The sequence below is a fragment of the Cannabis sativa genome, chromosome 6 (assembly GCF_029168945.1).
Source record: "Cannabis sativa cultivar Pink pepper isolate KNU-18-1 chromosome 6, ASM2916894v1, whole genome shotgun sequence".
Taxonomy (NCBI): Eukaryota; Viridiplantae; Streptophyta; class Magnoliopsida; order Rosales; family Cannabaceae; genus Cannabis; species Cannabis sativa.
This window is the reverse complement of record NC_083606.1, coordinates 26,102,464-26,120,803: the sequence shown is the minus strand read 5'-3', so window position 1 is coordinate 26,120,803 and position 18,340 is coordinate 26,102,464.

Sequence of the window (18,340 nt, the reverse complement as noted above, 5' to 3'; positions counted from 1 at the left end):
TGGATTCTAAAATTAAAGTCAAAGACTTAAATTCAACCAAATATAATGAGTAATTCTATCTTGGACCACCACTACTAATAGAACTCTAAGTCTAATTTGCTTATACAAGTAGGAGATTTCTAAGATTGAGGTTTTATATCAATTGGGAATAGAATTTTGGGATTATAATCATATGTGTCATTTAATTTCTTAAGAGAAAATATAAAATGACATGAAATGATTTATAGACCATTCATCTAATGATATGTTTTGAAGCTAATTCGAAATGAATAAGCTAAGAGGAATTAGGATAATTTCGTTTATAAACAAGAATCCAACGATGCTTCGATTAGCGAATGTCAAAGTAATCTTATTTATACAATCTTCTTGTTTCATATCGTAAAAATACTAGTCTAAGGTGTCATCAATTGATGAACAGCTAGATGTCGCATATACAATATTTATCTTTCGAGATCTAACACTATTATGTATGTCTAATGGTGAAAATCCACTAGGGATTTATCTCATTAGATAAACAAGCCAAGTTAGACCAACAATGAAGATTCGAAATTAAACTACAACTTAATAACAGAAAATAACATGGTTCAATATAAATTCATACACAATTCAGAAATTATAAACATATAGCAAGTAGGAATGACAAGTGAAAATACTAAAACATACAATCCTAAATAATTTCCAAGGTTTTCAACAAACTGATATCAGTGTCCCGTTTAGGCGAGAGTCAAAGCTACCATCCATTGAATAGAGTTGTCAGCTCATCTAAAATGTTAAACATTCTAGCAACCTTTTATTCGATCAAGATTGGAATTCAGCGTTGTCCCGTTTAGGCGAGAGTCAAGGCAATTCTATCTTATGAGCTTCCACCATTGTTTCATAATTTCCAAGTCAAGTATGGTCGCCACCATTAGGGTGATCCATACCATACAAAACACTTACAAACTACTTATCATTCGAGATTAAACGGTGCGAAATTGCTAATGAACGTTCCTCCATTAGGGAGGATTACTCACTAAAACAAACGCGGTGTAAAACCCACAATGGAGATCGAATGTCTCTTGATTAAAAGCTCATTATTTAAAGAGAGTTGTATTTTCTTTGATTCTCTTTATTTAATCTATTTATTTTAAATATATATTTATTAAAATTTCCAATTTAGAATGAAAAATTCTGAATATAAATTTTAATTTAATATTTATAAATTTTACTTAGATGGATATGAAAATAACATGAATTATTTCCATCTTAGTAATAATTTCAAATAAATATTTAGAAAAATATTCAATTTAAGTTGTTACAAAATTAATTTAAATTAATTTACAACTCAAATTTAATTTTCTATAAATATATATTGCATTTCGAAAAATTAAAGTATTCAAGGACACAATTTTCGAAAATGCATGTTAAAATAAAAAATTAATCCTGGAAAAATTATTCTAATTTAATGTTGGCCCAAAATTAATTAATAAAATTAATTTACAGCAAAAAATATAATTTTCCTGTTTAATTAGATATATAAGAAAAATTTCAAATTTTTAAGTATGATGATGAAAATCAACTTAAATATTAATTTTCTATTTAATTAAATACACTAGAAAAATACTTCAAGCAAAATATCATCTATCTAGATTTTCCTTTGACTAATTAATTCAATTTCTAATAATATACTTTAATTCAATTTATTTTAAATTAATCAATAAATGAAAAAGTCATTGATTTAAGTTGATCCAAGAATTAAAATAAATAATTAATTTACAACTTAATCTATTTTTCAAGATAAATTCAAAATCATCTTGCATTATGAAATGCAATTTCAAAAATTGATTAATAAAATAAAGAAAAATATATTTTACTTCATTTATTTTAATTAATCATTAAATGAAAAAATTATTGATTTAAGTTGGTCCAAAATTAAAATAAATAATTTACAACTTTAATCGATTTTTCAAACAAAATTCGAAATTCTAGCATTTAAGAAATGCAATTTCGAAATTTGATTAATAAAATAAAGAAAAATATATTTTGAAAATTATTTAAATTTAGTTGAAAAAATAAATTTCAACTAAAAATAATTTTCTATTTAATTAAGTGTCATGAAAAAAAAAAATATTTAAGTATCATGATGAAAATCAACTTAGATATTTAATTTTCAAATTAATTAACTGTATTAAATTCAAGAAATAAATAATTAAGTGTAGAGAAGGCTTAATTATTAATCTCTAGTTTAATACTAGGAAAAAATATACTTAAAATAAATTGTACCAAAATTAATTATTTAAATAATTAATTTCACAATTTATAATATTTTCCTATTTAATATTAGAAATAATAAGCAGTCTAGAAATAACTATCTAGAAAATATATTATTTGACTAAGTATCTTTTCTAAAAAATTTGAAAAAATATCTAATTTAAGTTGTATTAGAAAAAATCTAGAACTTAAATATTTTCAAATTTGAATTTAATTAAATATCAAAAATTAAGTTGTAACCACTTAATTTAAAAATATTCCATTTTAAGTTAATATTCGAAAAGATATTAACTTAAAAAAAAATATCTAAAATATTCCATTTTAAGTTAATATTCGAAAAGATATTAACTTAAAAAATATCTAAAGAATCTTAATAACCAATGCCTAAAATTCGTCAACTTAATTTTGAAATTTTAAATCCAAAAGATATTCAGATTTAAGTTGGTTAGTTGTAAATAACTAAATATCAACTTAAATAGGAATATTTAATGAAAAATTTAAATTAAGCTTCAGAAAGAATGTAGATAGTTATAATTCTATATTTAATTAAATACAAGAAAATACATATAGTTTAGCTTAGAATAAAAAATTCTTTAAACTATAATTTTCTTAAATTAATTTCAAAATAAATGAAATTAATTATGTTGCTAATCAATTTTATTAGGTTAAACTAGTTTAATTAACCTAGTACAGTTATTCAAATCAGGCAAATGGGCCTTCACAATTGGGGTGGTTCATGTGAGGGGGTGCTGGGTTCAGTATGTCGTACCCACTACTATGGCTCCCAACTCTCACACAAAGCCCAAAAGAGAGGAATTTAACCTTAAAACGAACAACTGTTATTAATTGAATAGGCCCAAAAACTAAATGGGCCTAAATAAAATCTATCAAGAACTATGATATTTTATTTAGCAACAACAACCTATATGCATCTATAATGAAATTAAACACATAGGCTCACATAGGCACACTTTGGATGGGTCCTATCATGTTGCTAGGTCATACACAGATGAAAGAAGATTGTGAAAATTACCTGTTACAAATTATTTACTTGACCAAGGGAGCCATGAGTTAAAATCAGATCATTGGATCTGTCAACAAGTTAACCATGGCTATTTGCAATCAAGCAATAATAGGTTTTGAAAACTTACACATAAGCTAAAACAAAAACTCCTGCAACAAGGTTAGTTGGATAGTTGGATGTAGGATTTATTTAATTTTAAATTAAATAATTAATTTCGAAAATAATTAATTAAATAAAAAATAATTTTCGAAAATTTAAAAAAAAATATTTGAAAAATTCGAAAATTTAAAAATAATTTAAATTTAAAATTAAACCTACAATTTTGAAAAATTAGGTTTCAACCAACCTAAATATCATTTCAAAATTTGCTAACTACTTTTAAAATTTAAATGTTATTTTATAAATAAAAATTAAATAAAAAATTAAAAAAGATAAATGAATATCTTTTTCAGATTTTAAATGCAATTTAAATAAATCAAATAAAAAAATTTAAAAGTTAGCAAAATATCTTACATCTATTTAAAATTACATGATTATAGTTATCTTATTTTAAATTTAAATAAGGTCAAATTATTTAAAAAAAAATTAATTTAAAAATTTAAAATCTGACCTTAAATTTAAAAATAAGATAAGATATAATCAAATTTAAAAATAAGATAGATTATTAAGCAAAAAAGATAGATACTAACTATTTTTAAATTCAAATTACACTAATATTTTGATTTAAATTTAAAAAATATTAAATTAATTCATAATGATAATTAGAATTGAATTAGGAATAGTAATAGTATAAATACATAACTACACAAAAAATCGGAAGTTAAATCCATGAAAAAGCAAGAAAAATCGAAGAAAAACGAAAAAAATGCGAGTTGTACGGACAGTTTTCGCGCGCGTGGGACAGTGACACCATCCCGATATTTTTTGAAACTTCAAAAAATCATATATAATTCAAATTAAATCGAAATTGAGTTCTGTAAAAAAGTAAATTGCTTAATTTTTTCCATACTATCCAATAAAAATAATTCCAGAAACAGATATTCAATTATTTTTCACGAAAATTCACAAACATCAATCAATCATCAAATAACACTCAATACAACATGATACCATCCAAAACATCAAACATTCGTTTTAAAGTCCAAATTTCTTGCAAGTAAATCAATTACCATGTCTCTGAGGCCAGTTGATGGAAATTATTTTACCAGGATCTTAGATCTACTCACAAGTATGTTGATTAACACCCTAAATATGAACTTTCTAATACGATGAAATAAACACATATAAAGTTTAGGAAACCTTACATTGGTTGCAGCGGAATTAAATGACTCTTTCCGTTCAGATATCTAGCCCTTGATTCCTTTCTGTAGCAGAGCATTATCAATATCTGAACCTGGATCTCTTTCTCTGAATCTTTGATGCTGAAACTCCTTCTTGCTGAAAGTCTTTCTTCACGATCTTCCTCACTATGATTGAGGTATCACTTGCTGTGTGTGGGCACTACTCTCACACTAAGGATTTCGAAATTCAAGAGGGAAGAAAGAAGAAGTGGCAGCTAAAGATAGGGAGAGAGAAAGGCTCAGGTTTTTCTCTGAAGGAAAAATAGAAAATTTAAGTGTAATTTTCCTGAAGCCTTCACTATCTATTTATAGCATTCCACCAGGGTTAGGTTTGAATTATTTGGCATTAAAATAATGAAAATATCAGTTTAAATTCCCTACAAAAGTGGTCGGCCCTACATAGTGGATTTGGGCCTCACTTTTTGCAATTTTACAGTTTTATCTTTTCTGCATCTGATTTTCTCAAAAACGCCAATTTTCAAATTCAACCATTTAAATGTCAATTCTAACTATTTAATAACTATAAATAATTATTAAATAATATTGTCATTTATCATATTTATTAATTGAACCATACAAAGTATCATAATTAACAATTATGCCCCTAAAACTCTTTCTTTACAATTTCGCCCTTACTTAGTGAAAATTTCACAAATAGACATCGCCTAAATTGAGAATTATAATTGATTAATCAAAACCAATTATATGAGTCTTACAAGCAATATTATCTCAACTAGTGCGGGGACCATGGGTCTATATAACCGAGCTTCCAATAAGTAGATCAAGAATTTATTACTAAAATTCACTAACTTATTAATTCTTCATTGAATCCACGCATAGAACTTAGAATTGCACTCTCAGTTTATAGAATGCTCTATATGTTCCACCATATAGACGCATCATTAGTTATCCATTGTTATAATCCTAATGTGATCAATGATCCTCTATATGAATGATCTACACTGTAAAGGGATTAGATTACCGTTACACCCTACAATGTATTTTATCCTTAAAACACTTGACCCCGTATAAATGATATTTCAGCTTATGTGAAATGAGTACTCCACCATTTATGTTCGTTTGGTCAAGCTCGAAGGAGATCATCCTTTGCTTACTATTCGCTAGATAGAAGCTATAGATTCCATGTTTATGCTAGCACTCCCACTCAATTGCACTACCGTGTTCCCAAAATGTACGTATCACCCTAACCTAAAAGTAGGCTTAACTAACAAATCAAAGAACACGAATAGCCTTTCAAGATTGAGCCTAATCATGACAGGATTAAGAACATTTGATCTAGGATCAACTAGGCGATATTGACTTGAATAGATATTACGGTAAGTTTAATAAATCTAAGTCAAAGTTCAATATCGGTCCCTTCTGATGCATACTCCATGCATCCAACCTGAGCTTTACTTTAATTAATGCTCTGGAAAGAACATAGCATTTCTCCAAATGCAAGTTAACTCTGTTGTAGATTATCATATCAGTAAAACCCTATGTCTGATAAATCTAGAAAACTTTATTCACATAGTCATGTTTACTTTCCAATGTGTTGACAGCACAATAAACAGGATCAAGTATGTGAAAAGGGTTTCAGATGAATTTATACATTATGTACATATAATCATGAAATAAATCATGTGAACCATGCAACATTAAATGTTATTTTTGATCTATATTAATAAGTAAATCTGATTATATTGAAATGAGTTTTATTTAGGGCATAAACCAACATGTGCCACTTAACATTGGCCATCTGCAAAAATTGCGAAAAAGGCATCGTCAAAAATAACGCCTTTTGAGGAGTAAGATTTCTATTGATCTCCTCAATAACCCACGGGTTATTCCAAATCTAGAGCTTACTTGCGAACCGGTGCTCCAGTTTCATCTTCAAGTAAACATCCTGTAAAAAAAAAAAAAAAAAAAAAAAACTAGTTATAAAATAAGGTATAGCCAGTGACAACAACAATAAGCACATGATAAATAAAATAACTGGTTCTATAAACAAAAATTAAATCACATTAAAAATAAAAACAGAACATATATGTAAAATGAAAAACTTAAAGTACTTACTGTTAGGAATTATTTTACCAGGATCTTAGATCTACTCACAAGTATGTTTATTAACATCCTAAATATGATCTTTCTAAAACGATAAAATAAACACATATAAAGTTAAGAAAACCTTACATTGATGCAGCGGAATAAATGTCTCCTTCCACTCAGATCTCTAACCCTTGATTCCTTTCTGTAGCAGAGTATAATCAAGATCTGAGCCCGAATCTCCTTCTTCTTCAAGCTTTGATCCTTCACAGTCTTCCAATCTATGATTGAGTTACTGCTTACTGTGTGTGGGCACTTACTCTTTCACTAGGGTCACGAAAAAGATGAAGGAAAAGAGGGAGAGAGGTTTCGGCCAAGGTAGAGAGTGAGGGAAGGCTCAGTTTTTCTGAAGAGAGAAATTTCTGTCAGAAAGGCTTATGAAAACTTGTGTTTTGACTGAGCCATCACTTTCTATTTATAGGCAACTTACTAGGTTTAAGTTTAGAATTATTTGGCATTAAAATAATAAAAATAATAATTTGAAAAAGCCTTATAAGTGGCCGGCCATAGGTGTTGTAATGGGCCCCACTTAATTTTGCAATTTTATCAAATTTTATCTCTATTTTCTCAAAAATGCCAATTTTCCAATTCTAACCTTTTAAATGCCAAAACTAATTATTTAATAATTAAAATACATTATTAAATAATATTGTCATTTAATTTAATTATTAATTAGACATATAAAGTCTATTAATAAATAAATAAACCTAGAAAACTCTTTTCCTTACAATTTCACCCCGGCTTAGTGAAAATTCATAAAATCAGACATAGTCTAACTTTAGAATTATAATTGATCAATCACGAATCAATTAATGAGTCTTACAAGCAGAATGTTCTCAACTAGAATGGGGACCATGGATCTATATGCTGAGCTTCCAATAAGTGAACCAAATTTACCAAGTAAATTCCTACTTATTAATTCTTCGTTGAATCCACTCTTAGAACTTAGAATTGCACTCTCAGACTTATATAGAGCATATTGTATGTTTCACGATACCAATATACTATCTCATTTAACCATTGTTATAATCTTATTGTGATTTAAAGATCCTCTATATAGATGATTTACATCGAGATGGGATTTCTTTACCGTTCTCACCCCTCAATGTATTTTGCCCCTTAAAACACTTAGCTACCTGTAAATGGTGTTTAATGATCTAATAATTAGTCAGTTAAACAAGAGCTCATCCATTTACTTCTATTTGCTAAGCTCGAAGGGAATCATCACTTAACTTCTATACACCAGTAGAAGCTATAGATTCCATATTTATGTTCAGCACTCCCACTCAATCATACTATCATGTTCCCAAAATATACGTATCACACGACCCAAAAGTAGGCTTAACTAATAAATCAAAGAACATGAATAGCACTCCTGAGTTGAGCCCAAGCATATCAGGATTTAGATTCTTTTCAATCTTAAGATCAACTACTGATATTGACTTGGAAAGATATGTATAACGGTAAGTTTGTAATATCTTAACTTAGTTGCAATATCGGTCAAGTCTAATGTATACTCCATACATTCGAAACTAGTATACTTTACTAATGTCCTGGAAAGAACATAACACTTACTCCAAGTGTAAGTACACATCATCGCTGATTATCACATTAGTGTAAATCCAATAACACTGATGAAACAGGGACCAAAACTTTTGATTCATATGATCACAATCACATTCCACCGTGTTGACGATACCGTAATTGTGAATAAACATATGATCCGGATTTAGCGATTTTGTGTGTATGAATGTAATAAACATATTAAACATATTAAACCATCAGCATGTAAAATTCATGCAAACATAAATCACTTCAAATTTCTTATATTGATAACTAATCAGATTGTAAAGAGTTTTATTTAGGGCATAAAACCTAACAAACTCCCACTTGCACTAATATAAAACAAACTGCGCAAATAGGTCAATCTGATGTCTTGATCTTCAGATCAAGTGTAGTATATTTGAATCCACCCAAACTTCTGGAAACTAGTTCATAAATACTCTTATGAAACATCCTTTACTATATGCTTTACTCATCAAGGGATACTGAAATCTTTACTGTTTTAAAAGTACATCTGAATTAACAGAGGACATATCTCTCATATTTTAAAATATGTAATTGAGATAATACAGTGTAGACTTTTCTTCAGTGATATAACTTTCTGGTATTTTCGAATAGACCAAGTTATAGTTCTTCTCTGGTAGAGCTTGAATTATTATACAATAATTCCTCCACCCCCAAAGTAAGCACCATCTTAAGAATTTCAAAATTAGATGGTGTGATACAAAGACAACTGATACACAGTTCCTTAATATCTGACATATAGATCACTTTCATAAATCCTTCTTGAATATCTTCTAATGTTCCCTATTTGATTACATCTCAGATAGCTCCCACTCAATAGCAGATGTCTGGTTAAATAATACTTTTAACCTCTGATTGTTTAGAGAGTTACATAGTTGTGACTTTTGTATTAGTCTGAAACTTTAAGTTAAGACTAAGTCATCAACATAGCAGACTAGTATTTGAAGTGAAAAATACATGCCAGAGATAAAGTAATCAAAATTAAGATACCATCAAATTTTATGAGGATTAAGAATTCTATGTTCAAGTCATTTGAATGGACTGAACTAGAGTTCTTTATCTTATTCTCATAATTCTGATAAGCTATACCTATCCATGTGAATGGTTAGATTTGCTTTTCAGTAGTGTTCTTAAGTACCTATCACAATTATCAACCTAATGAAGATGGGTATAGAACTTTAAAATTCTCCCACTCAATTAAGGTAGTGTGAAACTTTAACAAAGAACTTTCAAAGGTATCAAACTCTTACTTACAACAGTAAAATTGAAATGGAACATACAATCAAGATCAAGAATTTATATTGACAATAGCTGACTCATTATATTACTTCTATGTTTAAACAAGATATGTGTTTCATAGGGAATTGTGGATTAGACTCCACCCCTAAGAATATACATATAGGGTACTATGGAAAATCTCCACCCCTAAGTATATAGAGATTATGATCCACCCCTAAAGGTTGTAAAGATCATGATTCTCTGTGTGATAGAGTTTATGTGGAGTTGAATACTATCCAGAGTTCATTAGATATAAAAGATCGTTGAACTGCATAGTTTTCTTAACTTTTCTCCACCCCTATCAGATCATAAGATCCTTTTATTAAACAAATTCTTAATAATTGTATGAGAATTAACAATTATTGATAAACATAGAAATAATTTCTAGTGTTTATATAATATAACTCTATGAAGAGTTGTAAATATTATAGAATTTGCATCAATAATAAAAACACTTACACATACAAACATACAAATATAATGTGGTAATAATTGATGAAGATAAAATAAATGAAGCTCAATCTCATAATTTGCAATAGTGAATTTCGAAAATAAAACTTTATTAATAAAAAAAAATATTGCAACAATATGAGAGAAACAGGGATAAATATCCCTAACTAAAATTTGAAATCCAAATTGTCTTAAACTAAAACAATTAATTCAAATTGAAGAGCTTCATCTTCATCTGGACGATTTTACCCTTTGGTCCAGCTTTCTGATCGAACTCAATTGAGTTCAAGTAGCTGGGCCTATCAGAAGAAGAAAATAAACAAAGTTTAGTCCAGAATCATAAATCCAATTGGATAATAATTCACTAAAACTTTTAAAGTTTATGAAAGGAAATACCTTGTTTCTTTGCAAGAAGTTTAGGACACTGGGGTTTCCAATGACCTTTTTCATTGCAGTGGAAACACTTTCCTTTAAGTGTAGCATCACCGGAAGGAGCAGCCTTTTTCATGGCTTTTGCTCGCTTCTTGGTGTTCTTCCACTTCTTCTTCGATTTGGGCTTTGAAGCAGAGGCAACATTTGCTTCAGGTTTTATCGTCCCATTACCATTACCAGGATGAGGTTTACTCCCTTTCTTCTTGGGTCCTCCAATCAAATTTTCATAAGTTTGAAGGTCATTGACTAATTCATGAAAGTCAATTTCCTTCTTATTCATGACATAATTTGATGTGTATGGTAGAAATGCTGGAGTCAGGCTGTTCAAGATAAGACTAACTTGAGTAGCACTGTCCATTTCAGCACCATGATCCTGGGCTTCTTGGAAATAACTGGACATGAGGAGGACATGATCACGCACGTTTTGATGAGGTTCCATCCGTGCGTTAATGTACTTCTTAGTCGCGTCAAAGCGTGACTGAAGTGATGCCTTACCGAATAGCTCATTTAACTTCGTCATAACTTCAGCAGCCTTCTCAGTTTTAGAAAACCGAGTTTTGAGGGTGTCAACCATGCTAGAAAGCATAAAGTATAGAGCTTTGTCATTTGCCTTACGCCAACGCTCATACTTTTCTTTCACGGCTTTGGATGCATTATCCCTGTGCACTTCAGGTGACGGCTCAGTTAAAACAAACAAGGCACTTTCTCCTATGAGAGCAATATTAATGTTCTCATTCCATTTATTAAAGTTAGATCCATTCAGCTTATTTTCAGTCAACAGTGATAACATGGGATTCATTTTGACAAACAGGATACTACAAAATAATAGAAATCAACAAATAGAAATTAATAATGGTTTAACACACAAAATCAATTCAGAAATTATAAGCACATAGCAAGTAGGAATGATATGAGAAAATACTTAAAAATTCAATCCTAAATAATTTCCAAGGTTTTCAACAAGGCGATATCGTTGTCCCGTTTAGGCGAGAGTCAAAGCTACCATCCATTGAATAGAGTTGTCAGCTCATCTAAAATGTTAAACATTCTAGCAACCTTTTATTCGATCAAGATCAGAATCCAGCGTTGTCCCGTTTAGGCGAGAGTCAAGGCTATTCTATCTCATGAGCTTCTACCATTGATTCGCAATTTGCAAGTCAAATATGGTCGCCACCATTAGGGTGATCTATACCATATAAAACACTTACAAACCACTTATCATGCGAGATTAAACGGTGCGAAATTGCTAATGAACGTTCCTCCATTAGGGAGGATTACTCACTAAAACAAACGCGGTGTAAAACCCACAATGGAGATCGAATATCTTAATAATAATAAAGCTCATTGTTTAAAATGTATTTTCTTATTATTCTAATAAATAAATCTCATTAAATTCTATTTAAGAATTAAAATTCAAAAATAAGAATTTAATATAATATTTATAAAATTATACTAGATGGTGATTGAAATAAAATTAATTATTTCCATCTTAGTAATAATCTTAAATATAAATATTAAGGAAATTAATTTAAGATGAATTAAATAAATAATTAACAACTTAAAATTTCCTTTGAGAATATATTTATTGGGTTCGAAAATTAAGTATAAAAAAAATTATACAATTTTCGAAAATAATAAAAATAGAAAAGCAATACTTCAAGCAAAAATATCACCTATCTAGATATTCTTTTGACTAGTTAATTCAATTTCTAATATATATATTTTAAATTCACTTATTTTAAATTAATCTATTAAATGAAAAAAACATTGACTTGAGTTGGTCCAAGAATTAATTAAAATAAATAATTAATTTACAACTCAATCTATTTTTCAAAAAAAATTCGAAAATATTGCATAATTAAAATGCAATTTCGAAATTGATTAATAAAATAAAGAAAAATATATATTTTGAAAATTATTTAAATTTAAGTTGAAAAATTAAATTTCAACCTAAAAATAATTTTCGATTTAATTAAGTGTCATGAAAAATCAATAAATATTTAAGTATCATGATGAAAATCAACTTAGATATTTAGATTTTCAAGTTAATTAAATATATTAAATTCAATAAATAATAATTAAGTGTAGAGAAGCCTTAATTATTAATTTCTATTTAATACTAGGAAAAATATACTTAATAAAATTGTACCAAAATTAATTATTTAAATAATTAATTTCACAAAAGTATAATATTTTCCTATATAAGTATTAGAAATAATAAGTAGTCTAGAAATTACTATCTAGAAAATATCTTATTTGACTAAGTATCTTTTCAAAAATTTGAAAAATATCTAATTTAAGTTATATAGAAAAAATCTAAAACTTAAATAATTTCAAATCTAGATTTAATTAAATATCACAAATTAAGTTGTAACCACTTAATTTGAAGATATCTTTTAAAGTTAATATTTGAAAAGATATTAACAAAAAAATATCTAAGATATTCCATTTCAAGTTAATATTTGAAAAGATATTAACTTAAAAAATATCTTAAGAATCTTTAATAACTAATGCCTAAGATTCCTCAACTTGATTTAAAATTTAAATCAAATATTCAAATTTAAGTTAGTTAAGAAAAATCAGTTGATACAACTAATTTATAACTTAAATAGGAATATTTAATTAAATAAGCTCCAGAAAGAATCTAGTTAGTTAAAATTCTATATTTAATTAAATACAAGAAAAATACAAATAGTTTGTCTAGAAATAATATCTAAACTAAAAGTGTTTTTCTTAAAATTAACTTTAAAATATTAAAATGAAAAAAAAATTTCATATATTTTAAAAGTTAATTATGTTGCTAATTCAATTTTATTAGGTCAAACTAATATAATTAACCTAGTACAGTTATTCAAATCAGGCAAATGGGCCTTCACAATTGGGGTAGTTCATGTGAGGGGGTGCTGGGTTCAGTATGTCGTACCCACTTCTATGGCACCCAACTCTCACACAAGGCCCAAAAGAGAGGAATTTAACCTTAAAATGAATAACTGTTATTAATTGAATAGGTCCAAAAACTAGATGGACCTAAATAAAATCTATCATGGTGTGGCATTTTATTTAGCAACAACCTATATGCATCTATATATAATAAAATAAACACATAGGCTCACACAGGCACACTTTGGATGGATCCTATCATGTTGCTAGGTCATACACAGATGAAAGAAGATTGTAAAATTTACCTGTTACAAATTATTTACTTGACCAAGGGAGCCATCAGATCATTAGATCTGGCAAAAAGTAACCATGGCTATTTGCAATCAAGTAATAATAGGTTTTTAAAACTTACATACAAGCTAAAAACACATACTCCTGCAACAAGGTTAGCTGGATAGTTGGAAGTAGGATTTATTTAATTTTAAATAAATAATTTGGAAAAAAATAAATAATTAAAAAAAATATTTTAATTAATTTCGAAAAATAAAAAAAAAATTTAATTAATTTCGAAAATAAAATAAATTTAAAATTTCGAATTTTTTTTTTTTTAAATAAATATTTAAAATTAAACCTACTATTTGAAAAATTAGGTTTCAACCAACCTAAATATCATTTCAAAATTTGCTAACTACTTTTAAAAATTAAATGTTATTTTAAAAATAAAAATTAAATAAAAATTAGAAAAGATAAATAAAATATCTTTTCAGATTTTAAATTCAATTTAAATAAATAAAATAACAAAATTTAAAAATTAGCAAAATATCTTATATCTATTTAAAATTACATGATTATAAATATCTTATTTTAAATTTAAATAAGGTCAAAATATCTAAAAAGATTTAAAAAATCTTAATAGATAAGATATTTTTAAAATATCTTAAAAGATAGGATATTTTTAAATATCTTAAAAGATATTATAAATATCTTTAAAAGATATTATAAATATCTTAAAAGATAAGATATTTTTAAATATCTTAAAAGATATTATAAATATCTTAAAAGATATTTTAAATATCTAAAAAAATCTGACCTTAAATTTAAAAAAAAATATAATCAAATTTAAAAATAAGATAGATTTTTAAGCAAAAAGATAAATACTAGTTCTATTCAAATTCAAATTACACTAATATCTTGAATTAAATTAAAAAAATTAAATAATTCAAAATGATAATTAGAATTGAATTAGGAATAGTAATAGTATATATATAAAACCATACAAAAAATTGGAAGTTAATTCCATGAAAAAGTATGAAAAATTGAAGAAAATTGAAAAAATTCGAAACTGTACGGACAGTTCTGCGATCGCGAAACTATCAAGACAAATTTCCGATTTTGTCAAATCTTCAAAAAATCATAACTAATTCAAATAAAATCCAAATTGAGTTCTGTAAAAGGCTAACTTGCTTAATTTTTTCCATACTATCCAATAAAAATAATTCCAGAACCGAAATAACAATTATTTTTCACGAAAAGTTCATAATCATCAATCAATCATCAAATAACACTCAATACAACATGATACCATCCAAAGAACATACAAACAATCGTTTTAAAGTCCAAATTACATGCAAGTAAATCAATTACCATGGCTCTGAGGCCAGTTGTTAGGAATTATTTTACCAGGATCTTAGATCTACTCACAAGTATGTTTATTAACATCCTAAATATGAACTTTCTAAAACGATAAAATAAACACATATAAAGTTAAGAAAACCTTACATTGATGCAGCGGAATAAATGTCTCCTTCCACTCAGATCTCTAACCCTTGATTCCTTTCTGTAGCAGAGTATAATCAAGATCTGAGCCCGAATCTCCTTCTTCTTCAAGCTTTGATCCTTCACAGTCTTCCAATCTATGATTGAGTTGCGCCATCTTGTGTGTGGGCACTTACTCTTTCACTAGGGTCACGAAAAAGATGAAGGAAAAGAGGGAGAGAGGTTTCGGCCAAGGTAGAGAGTGAGGGAAGGCTCAGTTTTTCTGAAGAGAGAAATTTCTGTCAGAAAGGCTTATGAAAACTTGTGTTTTGACTGAGCCATCACTTTCTATTTATAGGCAACTTACTAGGTTTAAGTTTAGAATTATTTGGCATTAAAATAATAAAAATAATAATTTGAAAAAGCCTTATAAGTGGCCGGCCATAGGTGTTGTAATGGGCCCCACTTAATTTTGCAATTTTATCAAATTTTATCTCTATTTTCTCAAAAATGCCAATTTTCCAATTCTAACCTTTTAAATGCCAAAACTAATTATTTAATAATTAAAATACATTATTAAATAATATTGTCATTTAATTTAATTATTAATTAGACATATAAAGTCTATTAATAAATAAATAAACCTAGAAAACTCTTTTCCTTACAATTTCACCCCGGCTTAGTGAAAATTCATAAAATCAGACATAGTCTAACTTTAGAATTATAATTGATCAATCACGAATCAATTAATGAGTCTTACAAGAGAATGTTCTCAACTAGAATGGGGACCATGGATCTATATGCTGAGCTTCCAATAAGTGAACCAAATTTACCAAGGAAATTCCTACTTATTAATTCTTCGTTGAATCCACTCTTAGAACTTAGAATTGCACTCTCAGACTTATATAGAGCATATTGTATGTTTCACGATACCAATATACTATCTCATTTAACCATTGTTATAATCTTATTGTGATTTAAAGATCCTCTATATAGATGATTTACATCGAGATGGGATTTCTTTACCGTTCTCACCCCTCAATGTATTTTGCCCCTTAAAACACTTAGCTACCTGTAAATGGTGTTTAATGATCTAATAATTAGTCAGTTAAACAAGAGCTCATCCATTTACTTCTATTTGCTAAGCTCGAAGGGAATCATCACTTAACTTCTATACACCAGTAGAAGCTATAGATTCCATATTTATGTTCAGCACTCCCACTCAATCATACTATCATGTTCCCAAAATATACGTATCACCCTGACCCAAAAGTAGGCTTAACTAATAAATCAAAGAACATGAATAGCACTCCTGAGTTGAGCCCAAGCATATCAGGATTTAGATTCTTTTCAATCTTAAGATCAACTACTGATATTGACTTGGAAAGATATGTATAACGGTAAGTTTGTAATATCTTAACTTAGTTGCAATATCGGTCCAGTCCAATGTATACTCCATACATTCGAAACTAGTATACTTTACTAATGTCCTGGAAAGAACATAACACTTACTCCAAGTGTAAGTACACATCATCGCTGATTATCACATTAGTGTAAATCCAATAACACTGATGAAACAGGGACCAAAACTTTTGATTCATATGATCACAATCACATTCCACTGTGTTGACGATACTGTAATTGTGAATAAACATATGATCTGGATTTAACTGATTTTGTGTGTATGAATGTAATAAACATATTAAACATATTAAACCATCAGCATGTAAAATTCATGCAAACATAAATCACTTCAAATTTCTTATATTGATAACTAATCAGATTGTAAAGAGTTTTATTTAGGGCATAAAACCTAACACTTACCACATTCGAAAAACTAGTGGATTTTTTAACGGACTCTTCAGCTATCGAAGGACTAGGGCTCTTCGAAGCAACAGATTTAACGCCAGAACGTGTTGTACGACATACTGGCGGATTGGGAAGATCAGAATCAGCCACTGCGACCTGAAAAAAACAGGAAACAAAAAACAGAAATATACATAAGAAAAACAGCATTCACAAACAGTAACAAAGAACAAAATTATAAACATATAAACACCTTTTTTTACGGCCACAAGTTTTCCTAACAGAGGGCTGAATCTCTTTCTCAACTGGAACTTTAGAACTAGTTCCAAATTCAATATGTTGAACAAAATCGTCATCAGAAGGATCAGCATTAACCTTGAAACACAAAAAAAAAAAAAAAAAAACCGGTTAAATAAACATACAAAAACAAAACTTTTAAAAAAAATTTAAAAACCTGTTATAATAATAAAACAACAAATGAAACACAAAATATGTTAAAAAAACTAACAAAAGAAACCGTTTAAAAAAAAGTATAAAACTCAATTACATAATATAAACATTTGAAAACCCATTTCTTAAAGAAAAAAAAACCAGTTATAAATAATATAAAAATTAAATTACATCAATTAAACATTTATAAATACATTTCTTAAAAAAAAAAAAAAAAAAACCAGTTATAAAAAGTATAAAAACTAAATTACATACAATAAACATTTAAAAACACATTTTTATAATAAAAAAAACCAGCTAAAAAACAAAAACAATAACAGAACCAGTTAATAAACTCACCTTCTTCTTCTTAGTACGAGAATTCTTAACCTCTGGTTTCTTAGGTACATCAACTGGAACTTCGGAACCAGTTCTAGAATCAGCACCAACAAACGCAACATTACCAGCTCAACCTGTTAACAAAATAAAAAATACAATATTAAAACTGGTTATAAACCAGTTATAAACACAACAAGAATAAAAGAAAAGAATTCAAAAACAGAATAAATGAACATGAATTAACACAAATATGGAAAAAGAAACCAGTTATATACTTGGTCCTTTAAATTTTTGGAAAAAGAATCAGATTGATGAGAGTCCTTCTGTTGAACTCCAGGATCAACATAAGGAATAATGTCCTGAAAACATTGAATATAAAATAAACAACACAAAAACAAGAAAAAACAGTAAAATGCAAAAAACAACAACAAAATAAAACATGAAAATTTAAAAACATACCTTACTTACTTCACCCATTTTCCTTTTCTTTACATAGACAATTGAATCAAGGGACTTATCCATTGTATATAACCTAAAACCAAACAAAGTATACAGAGAAAACAAAACAAGTTAATAAGTGCACATTAAAAACTAACACCAAATATATATAACCAGTAAATTGTAACTGCCAACCCACATAAAACACAAAAAATAAAAATAAAAC